Here is a 19,150-nt window from a genome sequence, read left to right on the forward strand (position 1 = left end):
ACGCTGATACGAATATGCATATGAATCTTCCATTATACTTTAATTGTATGCGCTTTGTTCAAGGAAAGGCAGTAAAACTGGATTAGTGACGAAGATCAAAACGCTTGTGATTTCTAATGTGATACAGATGACCGTAAGATCAAATGCCCAGAACTGTGTGAAAGTGACGGTGATCTGAACCCTGAGGCACAGATCGCCATAGGCCGTTGGAAAACATCAGCTAGCACTGCCTACATTGTGAAATTGTTGCTGGCTTCGACGGATGATTGAATGACCGGAGATGTCTTGGAGGCGTTCTTACATTCGTTCACGAATCCAGTGACACTTGGCCGCCCTACTTCTGACGGCTATGCAAGGTAGCGGCTAATATTAATAATGATATTCACAACGAAGCCTCGTGAACGCGCTCGGGGCGTAGCGGGTCTGGCTAAAACTGTGTTTGTTACTCCCTTACTTGAAAAGAACAGATAAGTTTTACGCTGAGGACATGTAATTACGCAGATTTGGTGGTCTCATGTAGCAAAATTAATCTGATAATGCGAGAAAGGGCAAGGGAAAGCTTAAACTCACATTATCTCAGCTTATTAATGTAAATATTTCCTCTCTCAAAATTGGCACTAGGCCTGAATAATACAGTTTATCTATTCATGTGCTTGACAGAAATCAAAACGAGGCCAATTATAGAGCAACAGTACATGATATGAAATACTTGTTATGTTGTAAAATCTTCAAGTAACTTTAGAGATTAGAAATGAAATTGAAATTCAAAAGTAAGGAAGCCCTATTTTACAATGCGAAACCTGCAGTGTTGTGGCAAAGAAAGTGTAAAAGGAAGTCTTGTTATAAATACTTTTATATAAAGTCCCTAACCAAAATATAATTGTTAAGTCGACTGGATCAGCGAGGACGACTAGTGCCGCCTGTTATTTATAGATGAATTATGGTGCAAATTTGGCACCAGGTAGTGAAAGGTCTGCAATCCTTGATTTAAACTGAGGTGTAGTGCGACTTAATTTAAACCTTCCTATTAACACATTAAAATTGTGTAATTTTTTTCAGCGTTGATCAATTATTTAAGCAACAGCAATTAATTTTTCAAAGTCGAATTACAAAAAAATCCAATCGATTGAAGCTTATTTTTTACGCCAGAGTCAAAATAACAAACGAGAGTGAAATTGCTATTCTGTCGGGGTTCTCTGCTGACAGGTCACGGACTTCGCGTGGCTCGTGAGAACGCAGAAAGAAAGCTTCTTTGTATGCACAGATAAACCTGTCTACTGCCCAGATTTATAATGCGTACTCTAACGAAGTATTTGTTTTTGTAAACATGTTAATTTACAGTTGAGCGTCTTACAGACAACTGTAACACCTCAGTCCAAATGACCTTATCATCAAGCGTGGATTGGGTTAAGGATTTGACTGTACTCCAATTGTTTCAATTACAATTTCCGAATATAGTGAATTCGAAAATCTGGACTAGTATCCGTCTATAAAAGAGGTTCATATTCCGTCAGACACACGACACTGTAATATAACACCGCGATTAACACTAACTTTTAACTTCTATTTATAAAATTGGTGTTGATGCATTACTGGTATTTGCAGGCTATTAAATTAAATAAAATAAACAATACATTATAACTGCGGCTATAAGTCGAACATATACTATTACGTAATCCGTGACACTATTAAACTTTAAATCTGAAGTTCTGTGACAAAAGTGTATCATTACAATGATAAATTTCTTAGAAATCCACCATCGTAATTATGACAGAAACGACGTTACGGAGACTGAAATCTGTCTTCGTCCTAGGGTAAATTCCACACAGTTGGGCCCAATCGATCTCCAGAGGTGGAACTAATTATCGATTAAGCCCAACTAGATAGGTTTTACCTGAGGATGAACACATCGCAAACTCTGAAACGTAATTTTAATTTAAATTAGGACGATTGATAATTTTCAAGAATTTTGTCATTCGCCAAGGTGAAAGCGAGATTGTGATGGAAATTGCATGTGAATTTCCAACAGTAATGGCACAGTGTAACATTTATTTTGGAAAAGAGAGTACTTGATTAAGTGAATTACAGTGTCTACTTAATGCATGGTAGTTCAGACTCAAATATTACAGTTGAATGTTTTTGAGTTTAGAAAACATTCATAATCTCCTCCAACGGGCAGCTTTTATATTTGTTTATTATACGGTAAGAATCTTTTCACAGATAGAAATTATCAAATGTTACTTGATGTTAATTATTTAATGTACACCAAGCACGCACTTAACAGAACGTCGTTCTCTGTCCTACGATCATGGATCATCAAGCTGTTAACACACTGATTGTAGGTTCTTTGACGGTGGCTGGGATCGCATTCTACCTAGGATGTCTCTAGCCTACCCGTGACCTATTTCGATCCTTCTAGACTAGGATTCTTTCAGTCGGCTGTTTCTGGTAGAATTTTTTTAAACTGCTAGAAGAAATTCGTTCTGTCTTTGTGTGTCGGTCATTGGCCTTCAGTTGCTTTTTCACACGCCACTAGTAGATCACAATAGGAATTTCACTAAACCAAAGGCGGAAATGACCGTCCTACAGTACAAGTGTCTGGTTGTTCATTTTAATTGGCTACGTTATAGGCACGTTATGGAATTTGAAATTTAAGGAGGGTAGGTGATTCTACGCTGCTTTCCTATAGACTGTCAATGTACATAGGAATTATTAGGCCTATTATTATAAATATCTTGGCTTCTTTGTCTGTTTGTATGCTTCTATATGTGTGTATTTCTATATCTTTATCTATTCCTATCTGTCTATCCTGTAGGCAAAGTCTGTTTATTTACTATTCTTGATTTTATCTGTAAGTCTTCCATTTCTTTCTTTGTCATTAATTTAACTCCTTTCATGTTATCCTTCTTTCTATCTTTCTTATCACTTTCCTTTAGTTTCTTATTTTTTTATATGTTCTGTTTTAATGATATAGAAGACAAATTTATGGCTCTTCTCGTTGTTGTGAACCATGATTATTTTTGTATGATTTAAAACTTTCACCGCGAGTCAAATTAATGAAATCCTCTCAGCCGTGTGAAATGGTAAAAACTCGTCATCGTTTCAGGGACCATGTTTGTTCCCATCATCTGATGATTATTTTATTACAAACAGTGAATGAATGAACGTCGACAGTGCAGTATGCAGAATGATAAAGATCGCATTTTTAAAATATCTGTACTCCAAACTGGCTTATAACTTTCTTGAATGTTTTAAGTACATTTCTTTCTGTTTGACCGCGAAACAGCGACTCCGTAAGCTGACCAAGTGGTCCTCCTTCGAGCCAGTACTATTTCCAGGCCTATAAATAAAGACTCTGCGACTGCATCGTCAGAATTATTTTCCAGGAATACGTACGCTACAGCGATAGTAACAGATAAAGTCTTTGGAAGATTTATTCCTGTTTCTGCAATTTGTAATTCATCGATCATTCTTCTCCGAGAACTGGAGGTGGGCTGTAATTTGTTGACACCATGTAGCTGCTGTAGGTCGTGCGGAACCCTGCGGGCACAGCAGAGAGAATGTCCTGACCCGTCCTTGAGGACTCGACAGCACCAAGGTGAAGACATGCATTTCTGGGCAAGACTGTACTATCAGTTCAGGCGATACACTTTTAGTTATCATTTAAAACAGAATGGTGGAACATGCACAGCAGTGTGAACAGAGGAGTCGTGGGAAATTTGATCAACAGAGAGAATAATATCCCACTAAGAGGTAGACCACTTAAAAGATGGATAGATGAGGTTGAAGAGGGTATGAAGATTACGGGAATAAGAAATTGGCTTACAGTGGCTAAGGACAGACAAGAATGGAGGAAAATTGTACTGGAAGTCAAGGTCCACAACAAACTGTAGTGCTTGAAAAGAAGAAGGACCTTTTTCTGCTGATATAGTCTGTGGATTAACGCCGTTGTCAAATCTGTCTTCCCTTAAAGACCGTGGCTCTGAATCCATTCCATGCGAACTCCATGGATCATGTAGTTCCTTAGAAGATTATATTCTCTTAGATGGTCAAGAAATTGCACGTCATTTATTGACCCCATGCATACGAGGGTCGTTGGGAAATGGTTCGGGACTCACCTGGAATACGAGCTGAAGTCAATGCTCTGTCGTCACCTTTCCAGAAACCTCCTGATAGAATCGGCTACTGCACAATGTATCCATCATCTTCTGAAACAGGTGAAGCTTCTCCACCATCAGGATGTGTTCCCTTAAGACCGTGGCCGTCTGTTTGCCAACGGAGGGAGCTGTCAGCCCAAGAAATTCCGGACACTCAACCTGTATCCCCATAACATTAACTGACTGGCTAAGCAACCAACTAACTGCGTGCAGAAGAGGCCTGCTGAAGAAGTGGTAGACGTCCGTGTTCACAAGAGGCTGCCAAGTCACAGGCCTTGGGTAACATTCCGTTATTTGCTGCTTTTCCCCGTAAGGACTTGTTAGCCCCCCCCCCTTCCGCCCATCCCCTAAGCTGGAGGACTGCCCTTATCGGCTGTCCACTACTGCTTATTCAGTATACTCTCAGTTATCCTCCGTATCTGGAGGACTTACCCTTCATGTACAAACTGATAAAGCGCCTTTTTTATAATCTGTATTTTATATAAGTAAATGTGTAATATCAGCTCACAAGTCAACTTTTGCGTTAGTACACTTATACACTGTGCCGTTACCGGATCCCGCTGCTTTGAAGGGTAAACACTGATCAAGTGCAGGCCACGGAGACCCACAATCCCTGTAGTAGGACACGCCCTGCTCCTTGATACACCCTGTGCTTGCTGCTTGATACACACCCTGTAGTGAAAGGCACAGACGGACAAAGTGAGTAGTCAAAAGGGAGTGAGTGACGTCGTTGCTTTACATGAAGAAATGGTTCACTAGGCGGACGGTGCGCTTGCGTCGAGGGATACAGTATGTGTTCAATGACGAGGTTATGAAGCTCCTGCAAGTTCTCCGGCTCAGATTCTACAAGCATTTATCGCTGCTTTCATTCGTGTTGGTTACCCCGCCCACAGAGGAAAACCACAAAACCATAGAATTGTTAGTCTCCTTGCTGCGATTCAAACCCAGCGCCTCAAGATTATGAAGCTGGAATGCTGATCACTTTACCTCGTACTTGGTTCATCTTCAAAAATCAGGTTAGCCGTGGTAAATTTCATATCTATGAACGTCACAAACGTAACAAATAATGAAATTAACAAAAATATAAATTATGGAAGTGTTTCTTGTTTCTCGTTTCGAATATTTTTATCAGCCCGTCTACTTTCCGGAACGATGAAGAAAAATAAGATATCCCGTATAAAATATGGATGTGAAACGTGGTCTCTGACTTTGAGAAAAGAACAGAAATTACAAAGCAAAGTGCTCAGCAAAATATTCGGTTTGAAAAAAATACGAAGTGAAGAATTTAGGACATTGCATGCGAGAGACATCCTGACTTACGCTCTGAGCATGTAACTAGACTGGAGAGACAAGAAACACGTTCAGAATTGTTGATGGAGAAACTGCTTCCACTTCTGAAACGTCCATTTGCGAAACAAATACGTTTTGAAGATGGATGGAACTGACTCGTCATCTTATCCAATAGGGACCTTTGTACAAAGATTGTTTAAAAAATCGTAGCACATTTTTTTACGAACTTTTCCGAGTTCCGTCTTTTATTGTTTCTTAACGATTATTATAATCTGAGTAATTAAAATGCGTTATTCATCAAATCTGTCACATTTTATAATTCGCTTCGTCGTCGTCCTTTATAATTTCTGTGTTACTAATCTATTTTATCAGCTTCAATAAAAATGAGATTTCCGAGTGGTATAGACGCCTCTGCTGAACCGTTTTAGATCAGCTGTTTTTAACACGTTAGAAAACTATTTCAGTAAGAGCCGAATAAACGAAACTGTTAATAATGAAATGTTTGACCATGCATGAAGCATGACGCTTTCTCTGCCTGCAACTGTCATTCACTGTGATTCTAATAACGGCCACGAGGAGACGTCGCAGCAGTATCCGTGACGTCACAATCTGTTTCGATCCGGCTCTATCACCATGTCGTGGAAACCGCAAGACTGATTTAAGTTACATTTGTTTCATTTTGCCTAATGTTTATTTTGTTATGTATACCTCGCTATGTACATTCAGGTCCATTGAAACTGTCACAGTTTCGCTTAATTATCATCTGTGATGGTGAAACTGAAACGATGTTTCCAAATGCGATGTCTGTGCTGAGATGTCTTATGTTTAGTTGCAACAGACATTTGGCTTTAAAAAGGTAATCATGAGTATAGGTATTATAGTATACAGACTTTTATATTCACCATATCGAAAATACTTCATATAGAGACCGTTCTTTCTATCACAATTAGCATATTTTAAGAAGCAAAGTTAAGTTCTCTTTAAGCACAGGGTGCCTAAGAAAAAATATTCACAGCAGCCACTACTGGACCCTGTAATGAGTTCTTTGTGCCCAGTTAATACACGCATATTATTGTGTAGTACCAGTAGCCCGTCTACACCTATGTCTTCCAAGTTTTCTCTTTCCATCACTTTTTTTATTTATACAGAGTGAATCAAAAGTATGTGTACAAACTTTGTGTGCGCGTTCCAGTATCAAAAATAAGAAAAAATGTTCCTATGAACATGGGGTCGAAAATGTTTCATTTTCGAAATAATAGCCAAAAATAAGTTTCAATGAATGACTTTGTCAAAATGAATCCAGCTTCCAGCAAAGATTTTTAATTAACATTTGGGCAGGAATTGTTGGCGACATGCTTATTGGTCCACAAATGCTTACATCGCATCTAAGTGGACCTTCATACCGGCGATTCTTAAGAAGACACTTGCCACGTCTCCTTGAAGTTGTACCTCTGAATACAAGAAGACAAATGTTTTATGCACGACAGAGCCCTAGCTTTCTCCGTGGCGCCAGTGATCATCTCAATGAACAGTACCCTCAGCGATGAATTTGACGCGGTGGCCCAGTAGCACGGCCACCGAGGCCACCGGACCTGACTCCATTGAACTTTTATCTGTGGGGTCACTTGAAGTCCGTCGTTTATGCAACACCCATAAATAGTGAAGACGACATATGAGAACGTGTGCAGAATATATGCCAGATGATTCAAGGAAACCCTTGTGTGTACGAACGAATTCGTCAGTCTTGTGTACGTCATGCTCGGGCATGTGTGGAGAATGGAGGACAAAACTTTGAGCATCTGTTATAGATAAACATCCTTGTCCTTATACTTGGCAATAAAGACATGCATTGAAACTTATTTTTTCTATTATTTTGAAAAAGAAATATTTGCGACCACATGTTCATAGGAACATTCTTTCTTATTTCTGATCCAGGAACACACACACAAAGCTTGTAAACATACTTTTGACTCACTCTGTATATATATATATATATATATATATATATATATATATGCATTCATCTCCCTCATATGTGCAATATGCTTCGTCCATCCATGTGTCTGTTATACACCAACCGGATGTACACCACGTATCGCCTTTTGTACGCGTACCTCTGGTTCCTGACCATTAGCCAAGAATAATGTAACCGACCTTGCAGGCTCAAGAAATACTGCATGTTTGCTAGTTCTTGTAGCCAGCCGTTCTTTATACAAATTCCTATAATACAATACATTTTACAAGCTAAGTATCCGTCACAAGGGTTTGACTTGCTATCGCAAGGTCTCTGGATTCATGCCCAACTGTTGCTCCGATTTCGAAAAGATTCCCAGAATACAAACTTAAGTGACATCTACTCCCACGTCATGCTTATTGGTAATATACAGGTGGCCGTGATGGAACAGGTTAGCACAGCAATAACGCCAATAACGTTTTTCGAAAGGTCTCTGGATTGACCAGCTTCATGACAAACGTTTTACGTGGTTTTATCAAGTCCCTCCAGGCGAATACCACTACTTGTCCTTAAAACGAACCGGTATCACTTGCTCCACGTGCATCTCCCAATCCAACATTCATTGACACCTCATACGTCAGTCGACACTACATAAACTCAGCAGTTGATTTACATTAGCATAATTGATTTTTTTTTTTACCCTCGTCCGCGGTTAGCTGAGTTTTAAACAATTTAAATTTGAAGGACGAATCTTTGGTTTGAATATGCTAAAGTAATTAACGGGTTAAATATTTATAGACATAAATCCCGTGCTAAATTAGTTAACAAAGTGACATTTCCGTTATAATAATCGTGTTCATCGTTCTGACAGAAAGAAAAACATGACTCGGACTACTATAGATAGTTTCAGTGAGTCGAAACATGTCGAAGAATGGAGTTATGATTGCATTAAATAGTTGATGTAAAGAGTAACAACTTTGGTCTGAACAGCTGCATTTTGCTTTGATGTGGATTTTTGACATTAGAGAAGATTGATTCTCGGTTGATTAATATAACTGTGAAATTAACAACTAATGTTTCCATGATGACGTACAACTCTTGAAGTGATCGTTCGAGGGTAATTGTGGGCTATTCGAGTGGGGTTCTTCGAAGTAAGTTGTTCTTGTGGCAATTTATCGTAGCCAAGGTTAGGGTCGGCTCATTCTGTTTATATTGTCGTTTACACTCTTGCAGAAATTACAACACGTAATTTCTATGCGGTTTTCCCCTCTTCTTCGAAGCAAGTTTCTTTCGAAATACCACCTCGCGTGACGTAACATGTATTCACGTATTGTGTATCTTCGTGTTTTCCGGCTTCAGACTTTTATACCTCGCCGTCTCATATGTTCAGATCTTTCCTAGACCTCTCTTGAATTTTGGTTTCTATTATATTTGTCCTACATATTTCTGATCTTCCATTCTTTCAATACTTTCAGACGTAATGTAATTCTACTATTTGTCTGTTAATGTCATGTAAATTAACACAGAATTTCTTTGCTTTAGTGTAGGACTGCCCAACTTAAGAGATCTGAGGCTACTTTGGTGGTTGTATATAATTTACCTCAGTGTTTCTCAGCATTTTCTAAGGGCCGAAAAACTAAAACACAGTTCACTATGTTACTGGAAATGGAATCAAATATTATAGAGCTCCTCGTAATGCAGCTGTCCCCAGCTCCTGATATTTATGATAACGTAAATTAAGTATGTTTTCGCATAAAGTATTAATTTAGTGATATCGACTTCTTGAATTGGCAGAACTGACCAGCGAGTTACCTCAGAACTGGGCTGGAAAACTGCAGTTCCTTGGCATGTTACGTAAAGAAAATAAGCGGCCCGTTATATTTTATTACTGTACATATAAATTCTATTATGACGCTTAATTAGCTTTTGAAGTTGTGTAGATTAGAAAATGTACAGGTCCAATGGGTGACTATAAACTAGTTAAGAGTGCCTAGTTCCCGCTACAAAACACTTTCGATATATAAAAATTACAATAATTATTTCTTCATGGCCAACAATAAACGTTTACATATTTGACTTCTCTCTTCTCGCAGTAGTGTAACACAGGAAATCAAATACCAGCCACACTAACGTAGAGTAAAGCTGCCCCACTATACGCCATTCTTAACCACGTCTCTAGGTAGGGGTGGGTGGTTAACGCCGTGTAGTAAGGTAGAAGTTTAGCATCGTTTAAGAGATACTTGCTTCCTACACGGCTTAACAATCCAGAAGACAGCCATATTCAGCTTAGGAATAATTTGTATCTGCTTTTTAGGTGTTCACTGATAACCTTCAATAATTGTCCGGCATACTATGGATGGGCCTACTATATATGATGTTATTCAATGATCTGTACTTTTCTTATTTTAGCAACTGATACAGGCAGTACTTATAATTTAATTGATTTCCTTTTTGCTTTGTTCACCGAAGTTCTAACTTTGAGGTTAGATGTGACAAATTTATGGTGATGATAATTTGTACTATTGAAGCTATGCAAGTTAAGATATCATTAATTACTTAATTATCAATTTAAAGTCTCTGCTAGTCTCGTGCTGAAAGGCCTGAATTTAGTATGCGTCATAAATTTGTACCACAGACTCTTGTAATGAATAATACCTTACCAATTACGTGTACGTTGTATCTCTCTCCATCCATAATCTTAACCTATTAGTGATAAAGTGGTCACTGAGACCCACGGAAGCTGCGCTCCCACTGTCAATTAAGTGTTGTGTCACATCAATTAAGCACGGGACAGTTACTTCAGATCGATAAACCACTCCATGCAAATATAATTATCTTGAAATGATTCTCCAATTTGCACTGTCATTTGTAGGCGTTTACATCCTTGATTACACTCGGTAAAAGCGGAACTTTGTAACTGTATTATGCCACAAGACTCATGGCTCATATTGCAAATCCACATCTTTGGAACTCTTTAGAACGTAGACACTGAATTAGTAACAAAAAAATTCGCATGACAGATTTTCTGCCCACTCGCTCCCACGCCTTCTAGTCGTTGGAAAAGAAATACATTTTTTTGTTTTAGTTCTACGGATGAGGTTGTCCGGCGTTCAGCGTTCACATCTGAAACTCTTAATCTCTCTCTTTAGACATTTGGTAGTGTTCGCTGAATGGGAGATCGGTCCATAGAATGAGTCCTGTTGCACAGAACAGCAAAACGTAAAAACGTCGACATGCATTCGTGCCTTGAGCAGGTTTCTGACTTAACGGCCGCCACAGTAGTCAGCAAGGAAAGAATACGACAGCCTAAAGTTTCTGTGAGAGGTTTCGGGAAATAATTTTTAGTAGGTGATGAAATTAACATTAATAATGAATTATAATTATTGCTATTATTGAATATAAAATTAGCTCACGTACCTGTTAACGCGCAGAAGTAAACCACTAACTTCAGATAATATCTTGTCTCTGACGGTCCGTCTCTGAAGAGACCGGTTCAGGCAGAGACCGGTTCTTGAAGGAGAATTTTGAGAAAAAAATGATTTTTTTCAAAACTTTTAAAAAATCAAAAATGCTCGAAATTGTCCAAAAAGCGCACAAAACTAAAAAAATTGTAGAATTTCAACTTCAAAAAATTTTGAAAAATTTTGGTTATCAGCGATTTTCGACAATTTGCAGCCGTCTTTGCAAAGACTGGATGAGTCATAGACCGAGTCCGACAGAGGCCGGGTGAGGCAGAGACCGAGACCGGCAGAGAACGGGTGACAGAGACCGAGTCTGGCAGAAAAATTCTAAAACAAATTGAAGTTGAAATTTTTCACAATTCTTTAGTTTCGTGCGCTTTTTGGACATTTTCCAGCATGTTTGATTTTTGGAAAATTTTGAAAAAAATTGAAATTTTCAAAAAATTTAAAAAAGGGTATAAATGTCACGAAAAGCGAAGATAACGAAAAAATTTCGAAATTTTCGAAAAAAATTTAAGTGCGAATTTTTCAAAGATTTTTAGTTTTGTGCGCTTCTTGGACATTTTAATACAATTTTTGATTTTTTGAAAAATTTGATAATTTTCTTCAAAATTCTCGCCACTGATCCTGTCAGAACCGGGCTCTGTATGACGGGTTCCCTGCAGCACACTGTCTCCGACGGACTCGGTCTCTGCCGGACTCGGTCTCTGCACGAACCGTACTCCGTATCTACCCGATATCTTCCAGGCCGTCTGTGCAAAGACCTGGTTCTACAGAGGCCGGGTGAGGCTCTGACCGATTCAGGCAGAGACAGTGTGAGACAGACAGTCAAGCAAACAGCCGCTGTCGTAGACAATGGCAGGCAGAGACCGGATGAGGTAGAGACCATGTCAAGCAGATACCGGGTCGGGTGAAGCACAGACCGAGTCAAGCAGAGACCATTTGATACACACCGTGTAAAGCAGAAATCGGTTCAGGCACAGACCGAATCCGGTTGAGCCTTGGTGAAGTAGACAGCCTGGCAGAAGCTAGTTCTGATAGGGATAGGTAAGGTCAAATTTAGAAAAAAATATTTTCAATTTTTTCAGATTTTTCGAAAAAATCATAAAATGCTGCAAATTTTCAGAAAAGCGAACAAAACCAAAAATTTTCGAAAAATTCTAAAAAATTATAAGTTGAAATTTTCACAATTCTTTAGTTTTGTGGGCTTTTTGGACATTTTCCTGCTTTTTTGATTTTTCGAAAATTTTGAAAAAATTGAAAATATTTTTTTCTAAATTTGACCTTGCCTTCAAAATTTTCGAAAATTTTAAAAGAATTAAAAATCATTATAAATGTCATGAAAAGCGAACAACTAAAAATTTTCGAAAAAAAAATTGAATTCGGAATTTTTAATTTTTTTTAGTTTTGTGCGATTTTTCTAAAAATTTCATAATTTTTGTCAATTTCATCCCCACACGATCCCCGCCAGATCCGTTCTCTGCATGACCCATATCTGTGCCGCACACTGTCTCAGACGCACGTGGTCTCCATCGGACTCGGTGTCTGCACGAACCGTTCTCTGTATCATCCTTTATATGCCTGGCCGTCTGTACAAAGTCTGGATCGACAGACCGCTCGAGGCGAAGACCGAATCATTCAGTCTCTTCTTCACAAGGTCTGTGCCGAACGCGTTCCTCGCCTTACACTGTCTCTGCCGGACGTCTATGCCTCACCCTGGTCTCCGCCGGAAGCGTTCCTTGATACGACGGCGCGTAAGAAACAGGGCCATAGAGAGACCGGATGGTCTAGTGACTGTGTACAGCAGGGTCCCTGACAGTCAGTGACAGGTTTCGCCAGAGACAGACCACGCCAGAAAACGTGTCTGGCAGGTATCGGGTGGGGAGAATTTTGAAGCAAATTTTCAAATTTTTAAAATTTTCAAAAAATCAAAAAATGCTGAAAATCTTCCAAATGGCGCACAAAACAAAAAAAATCACTTCAAAGTTTTTTGAATTTTTTCGAAGATTTTTGGTTTTGTGCTCGTTTTAGACAATTTCCAGCATTTTTTGTTTTTTCGAAAATTCTCAAAAATTCTCAAAACTCCCACACTCGAACTTAACTAGAACAACTTCCTCCTAGAATTCGTCTCTACCACAGCAGGTCTCTGCATGACTCGTTGACAGCCTCACCAGCTATCTGCCTCACTCAGTCTCTTCCTCACAAGGTCTCTGCCGGACGCGTTCTCAACATCACACTGTCTGCCGGACGTCTATGCCACACCAGGACTCCGCCGGAAGAGTTCCTTGCAACGACGGCGACTAAGAACAGGACAATTGAGACCGAATGATATAGAGACTGTCTACAACCGAGTCCCTGTCCGTCAGAGAGAGGGTTCGCCAGAGACAGGCCACGCAAAATTTTGAAAAAATTAAAAGAATTCTGGAAATTGTCCAAAATGCGCAAAAAACCCAAAATTTTTGAAATATTTCACCTTCAAAATGTTTTCGAAAATTTTCAAAAATTTTTGGTTTTGTGCGCTTTTCAGGCAATTTCCAGCGTTTTTTTAGTTTCCGAAATTTTTGAAAATTTTGAATATTCTTTTCAAATCATTCCCCAATTGATGCATGCTAAACACAGTGAATGCCTCACTCTGTCTCCGGCCGACTCGGCCTTTACCTCACCCGTTTGCTGCCTGCCTCGGTGTCTGTAGCAACCGGCCTCTGCAGATCTCGGTCTCAGCTGGTGAGGTTCTCGGCCTTACGTGTTGCCTGCAGCACCTGGGCTTCTACGAGACGGGACGTCTGAGCCGTCACACAGCGACCGTTCCCAACAGAGCCCGAGTCAGGCACAGACCTCATTCGTCTGAGAGAGTACATCAGAAACAGTCCGAGAGAGACCGGTTCTCCAATGCTTGAGGTGGTGGAATTTTCAAAATTTTGAAAATTTTCAAAAAACCAAAAAATGCTGGAAATTGTCCAAAATGCGAACAAAACCCAAAATTTTTGAAAAATTTCACCTTCAAAATTTTTTCGAAAATTTTCAAAAAATTTTGGTTTTGTGCGCGTTTCAGGCAATTTCCAGCGTTTTTCGATTTTTCGAAATTTTTGAATATTTTTTTCCAATCATTCCCAAATTGATGCCTGCGAAACTCGGTGAGTGCCTCACACTGTCTCTGCCGGACTCGGCCTTTATCTCACCCGTTTGCTGCCTGCCTCCGTGTCTGTAGCAACCGGCCTCTGCAGGTCTCGGTCCCAGCTGGTGAGGTTCTCGGCCTTGTTGCCTGCAGCACCTGGGCTTCTACGAGACGGGACGTCTGAGCCGTCACACAGCGACCGTTCCCAACAGAGCCCGAGTCAGGCACAGACCTCATTCGTCTGAGAGAGTACATCAGAAACAGTCCGAGAGAGACCGGTTCTGCAGTGCTTGAGGTGGTGGAATTTTGAAAATTTTCAAAATTTTCAAAAAACCAAAAATTGCCGGAAATTGTCCAAAATGCGCACAAAACCCAAAATTTTTGAAAAATTTCACCTTCAAAATTTTTTCGAAAATTTTCAAAAAATTTTGGTTTTGTGCGCGTTTCAGGCAATTTCCAGCGTTTTTCGATTTTTCGAAATTTTTGAAAATTTTGAATATTTTTTTCCAATCATTCCCAAATTGATGCCTGCGAAACTCGGTGAGTGCCTCACACTGTCTCTGCCGGACTCGGCCTTTATCTCACCCTTTGCTGCCTGCATCGGTGTCTGTTGCAACCGGCCTCTGCAGGTCTCGGTCTAAGCTGGTGAGGTTCTCGGCCTTACGTGTTGCCTGCAGCACCTGGGCTTCTACGAGACGGGACGTCTGAGCCGTCACACAGCGACCGTTCCCAACAGAGCCCGAGTCAGGCACAGACCTCATTCGTCTGAGAGAGTACATCAGAAACAGTCCGAGAGAGACCGGTTCTGCAGTGCTTGAGGTGGTGGAATTTTGAAAATTTTCAAAATTTTCAAAAAACCAAAAAATGCCGGAAATTGTACAAAATGCGCACAAAACCCAAAATTTTTGAAAAATTTCACTTTCAAAATTTTTTCGAAAATTTTCAAAAAATTTTGGTTTTGTGCGCGTTTCAGGCAATTTCCAGCGTTTTTCGGTTTTTCGAAATTTTTGAAAATTTTGAATGTTTTTTTCTAATCATTCCCCAATTGATGCCTGCGAAACTCGGTGAATGCCTCACACTGTCTCTGCCGGACTCGGCCTTTATCTCACCCGTTTGCTGCCTGCATCCGTGTCTGTAGCAACCGGCCTCTGCAGGTCTCGGTCTCAGCTGGTGAGGTTCTCGGCCTTACGTGTTGCCTGCAGCACCTGGGCTTCTACGAGACGGGACGTCTAAGCCGTCACACAGCGACCGTTCCCAACAGAGCCCGAGTCAGGCACAGACCTCATTCGTCTGAGAGAGTACATCAGAAACAGTCCGAGAGAGACCGGTTCTGCAATGCTTGAGGTGGTGGAATTTTGAAAATTTTCAAAATTTTCAAAAAACCAAAAAATGCCGGAAATTGTACAAAATGCGCACAAAACCCAAAATTTTTGAAAAATTTCACCTTCAAAATTTTTTCGAAAATTTTCAAAAAATTTTGGTTTTGTGCGCGTTTCAGGCAATTTCCAGCGTTTTTCGGTTTTTCGAAATTTTTGAAAATTTTGAATGTTTTTTTCTAATCATTCCCCAATTGATGCCTGCGAAACTCGGTGAATGCCTCACACTGTCTCTGCCGGACTCGGCCTTTATCTCACCCGTTTGCTGCCTGCATCCGTGTCTGTAGCAACCGGCCTCTGCAGGTCTCGGTCTCAGCTGGTGAGGTTCTCGGCCTTACGTGTTGCCTGCAGCACCTGGGCTTCTACGAGACGGGACGTCTAAGCCGTCACACAGCGACCGTTCCCAACAGAGCCCGAGTCAGGCACAGACCTCATTCGTCTGAGAGAGTACATCAGAAACAGTCCGAGAGAGACCGGTTCTGCAATGCTTGAGGTGGTGGAATTTTGAAAATTTTGAAAATTTTCAAAAAACCAAATAATGCTGGAAATTGTCCAAAATGCGCACAAAACCCAAAATTTTTGAAAAATTTCACTTTCAAAATTTTTTCGAAAATTTACAAAATATTTTGGTGTTGTGCGCGTTTCAGGCAATTTCCAGCGTTTTTCGATTTTTCGAAATTTTTGAAAATTTTGAATATTTTTTCCTAATCATTCACCAATTGATGCCTGCGAAACTCGGTGAATGCCTCACACTGTCTCTGCCGGACTCGGCCTTTATCTCACCCGTTTGCTGCCTGCCGCCGTGTCTGTAGCAACCGGCCTCTGCAGGTCTCGGTCTCTGCTGGTGAGGTTCTCGGCCTTACGTGTTGCCTGCAGCACCTGGGCTTCTACGAGACGGGACGTCTGAGCCGTCACACAGCGACCGTTCCCAACAGAGCCCGAGTCAGGCACAGACCTCATTCGTCTGAGAGAGTACATCAGAAACAGTCCGAGAGAGACCGGTTCTGCAATGCTTGAGGTGGTGGAATTTTGAAAATTTTGAAAATTTTCAAAAATCCAAAAAATGCCGGAAATTGTCCAAAATGCGCACAAAACCCAAAATTTTTGAAAAATTTCACCTTCAAAATTTTTTCGAAAATTTTCAAAAATTTTGGTTTTGTGCGCGTTTCAGGCAATTTCCAGCGTTTTTCGATTTTTCGAAATTTTTGAAAATTTTGAATATTTTTTTCCAATCATTCCCAAATTGATGCCTGTGAAACTCGGTGAGTGTCTCACACTGTCTCTGCCGGACTCGGCCTTTATCTCACCCGTTTGCTGCCTGCCTCCGTCTGTGTAGCAACCGGTCTCAGCTGGTGAGGTTCTCGGCCTTACGTGTTGCCTGCAGCACCTGAGCTTCTACGAGACGGGACGTCTGAGCCGTCACACAGCGACCGTTCCCAACAGAGCCCGAGTCAGGCACAGACCTCATTCGTCTGAGAGAGTACATCAGAAACAGTCCGAGAGAGACCGGTTCTGCAATGCTTGAGGTGGTGGAATTTTGAAAATTTTGAAAATTTTCAAAAAACCAAATAATGCTGGAAATTGTCCAAAATGCGCACAAAACCCAAATTTTTTGAAAAATTTCACTTTCAAAATTTTTTCGAAAATTTACAAAATATTTTGGTGTTGTGCGCGTTTCAGGCAATTTCCAGCGTTTTTCGATTTTTCGAAATTTTTGAAATTTTTGAATATTTTTTCCTAATCATTCACCAATTGATGCCTGCGAAACTCGGTGAATGCCTCACACTGTCTCTGCCGGACTCGGCCTTTATCTCACCCGTTTGCTGCCTGCCGCCGTGTCTGTAGCAACCGGCCTCTGCAGGTCTCGGTCTCTGCTGGTGAGGTTCTCGGCCTTACGTGTTGCCTGCAGCACCTGGGCTTCTACGAGACGGGACGTCTGAGCCGTCACACAGCGACCGTTCCCAACAGAGCCCGAGTCAGGCACAGACCTCATTCGTCTGAGAGAGTACATCAGAAACAGTCCGAGAGAGACCGGTTCTGCAATGCTTGAGGTGGTGGAATTTTGAAAATTTTGAAAATTATCAAAAATCCAAAAAATGCCGGAAATTGTCCAAAATGCGCACAAAACCCAAAATTTTTGAAAAATTTCACCTTCAAAATTTTTTCGAAAATTTTCAAAAATTTTGGTTTTGTGCGCGTCTCAGGCAATTTCCAGCGTTTTTCGATTTTTCGAAATTTTTGAAAATTTTGAATATTTTTTTCCAATCATTCCCAAATTGATGCCTGTGAAACTCGGTGAGTGTCTCACACTGTCTCTGCCGGACTCGGCCTTTATCTCACCCGTTTGCTGCCTGCCTCCGTCTGTGTAGCAACCGGCCTCTGCAGGTATCGGTCTCAGCTGGTGAGGTTCTCGGCCTTACGTGTTGCCTGCAGCACCTGAGCTTCTACGAGACGGGACGTCTGAGCCGTCACACAGCGACCGTTCCCAACAGAGCCCGAGTCAGGCACAGACCTCATTCGTCTGAGAGAGTACATCAGAAACAGTCCGAGAGAGACCGGTTCTGCAATGCTTAAGGTGGTGGAATTTTGAAAATTTTCAAAAAACCAAAAAATGCCGGAAATTGTCAAAAATGCGCAAAAAACCCAAAATTTTTGAAAAATTTCACCTTCAAAATTTTTTCGAAATTTTCAAAATATTTTGGTTTTGTGCGCGTTTCATGCAATTTCCAGCGTTTTTCGATTTTTCGTAATTTTTGAGAATTTTTAAAATTTTTTTCTAATCATTCCGAAATTGATGCCTGCGAAACTCGGTGAGTGCCTCACACTGTCTCTGCCGGACTCGGCCTTTATCTCACCCGTTTTCTGCCTGCCTCCGTGTCTGTAGCAACCGGCCTCTGCAGGTCTCGGTCTCAGCTGGTGAGGTTCTCGGCCTTACGTGTTGCCTGCAGCACCTGGGCTTCTACGAGACGGGACGTCTGAGCCGTCACACAGCGACCGTTCCCAACAGAGCCCGAGTCAGGCACAGACCTCATTCGTCTGAGAGAGTACATCAGAAACAGTCCGAGAGAGACCGGTTCTGCAATGCTTGAGGTGGTGGAATTTTGAAAATTTTGAAAATTTTCAAAAAGCCAAAAAATGCCGGTAATTGTCCAAAATGCGCACAAAACCCAAAATTTTTGAAAAATTTCACCTTCAAAATTTTTTCGAAAATTTTCCAAAATTTTGGTTTTGTGCGCGTTTCAGGCAATTTCCAGCGTTTTTCGATTTTATGAAATTTTTGAAAATATTGAATATTTTTTTCTAATCATTCACCAATTGATGCCTGCGAAACTCGGTGAATGCCTCACACTGTCTCTGCCGGACTCGGCCTTTATCTCACCCGTTTGCTGCCTGCCTCCGTGTCTGTAGCAACCGGCCTCTGCAGGTCTCAGTCTCAGCTGGTGACGTTCTCGGCCTTACGTGTTGCCTGCAGCACCTGGGCTTCTACGAGACGGGACGTCTAAGCCGTCACACAGCGACCGTTCCCAACAGAGCCCGAGTCAGGCACAGACCTCATTCGTCTGAGAGAGTACATCAGAAACAGTCCGAGAGAGACCGGTTCTGCAATGCTTGAGGTGGTGGAATTTTGAAAATTTTGAAAATTTTCAAAAAACCAAAAAATGCTGGAAATTGTCCAAAATGCGCACAAAACCTAAAATTTTTGAAAAATTTCGCCTTCAAAATTTTTTCGAAATTTTCAAAATATTTTGGTTTTGTGCGCGTTTCAGGCAATTTCCAGCGTTTTTCGATTTTTCGAA

The sequence above is a fragment of the Zootermopsis nevadensis genome, unplaced genomic scaffold, assembly GCF_977971745.1.
Source record: "Zootermopsis nevadensis isolate Lab colony 2312 unplaced genomic scaffold, Znev_1.0 Znev_ptg000004l, whole genome shotgun sequence".
NCBI classification, from domain to species: domain Eukaryota; kingdom Metazoa; phylum Arthropoda; class Insecta; order Blattodea; family Termopsidae; genus Zootermopsis; species Zootermopsis nevadensis.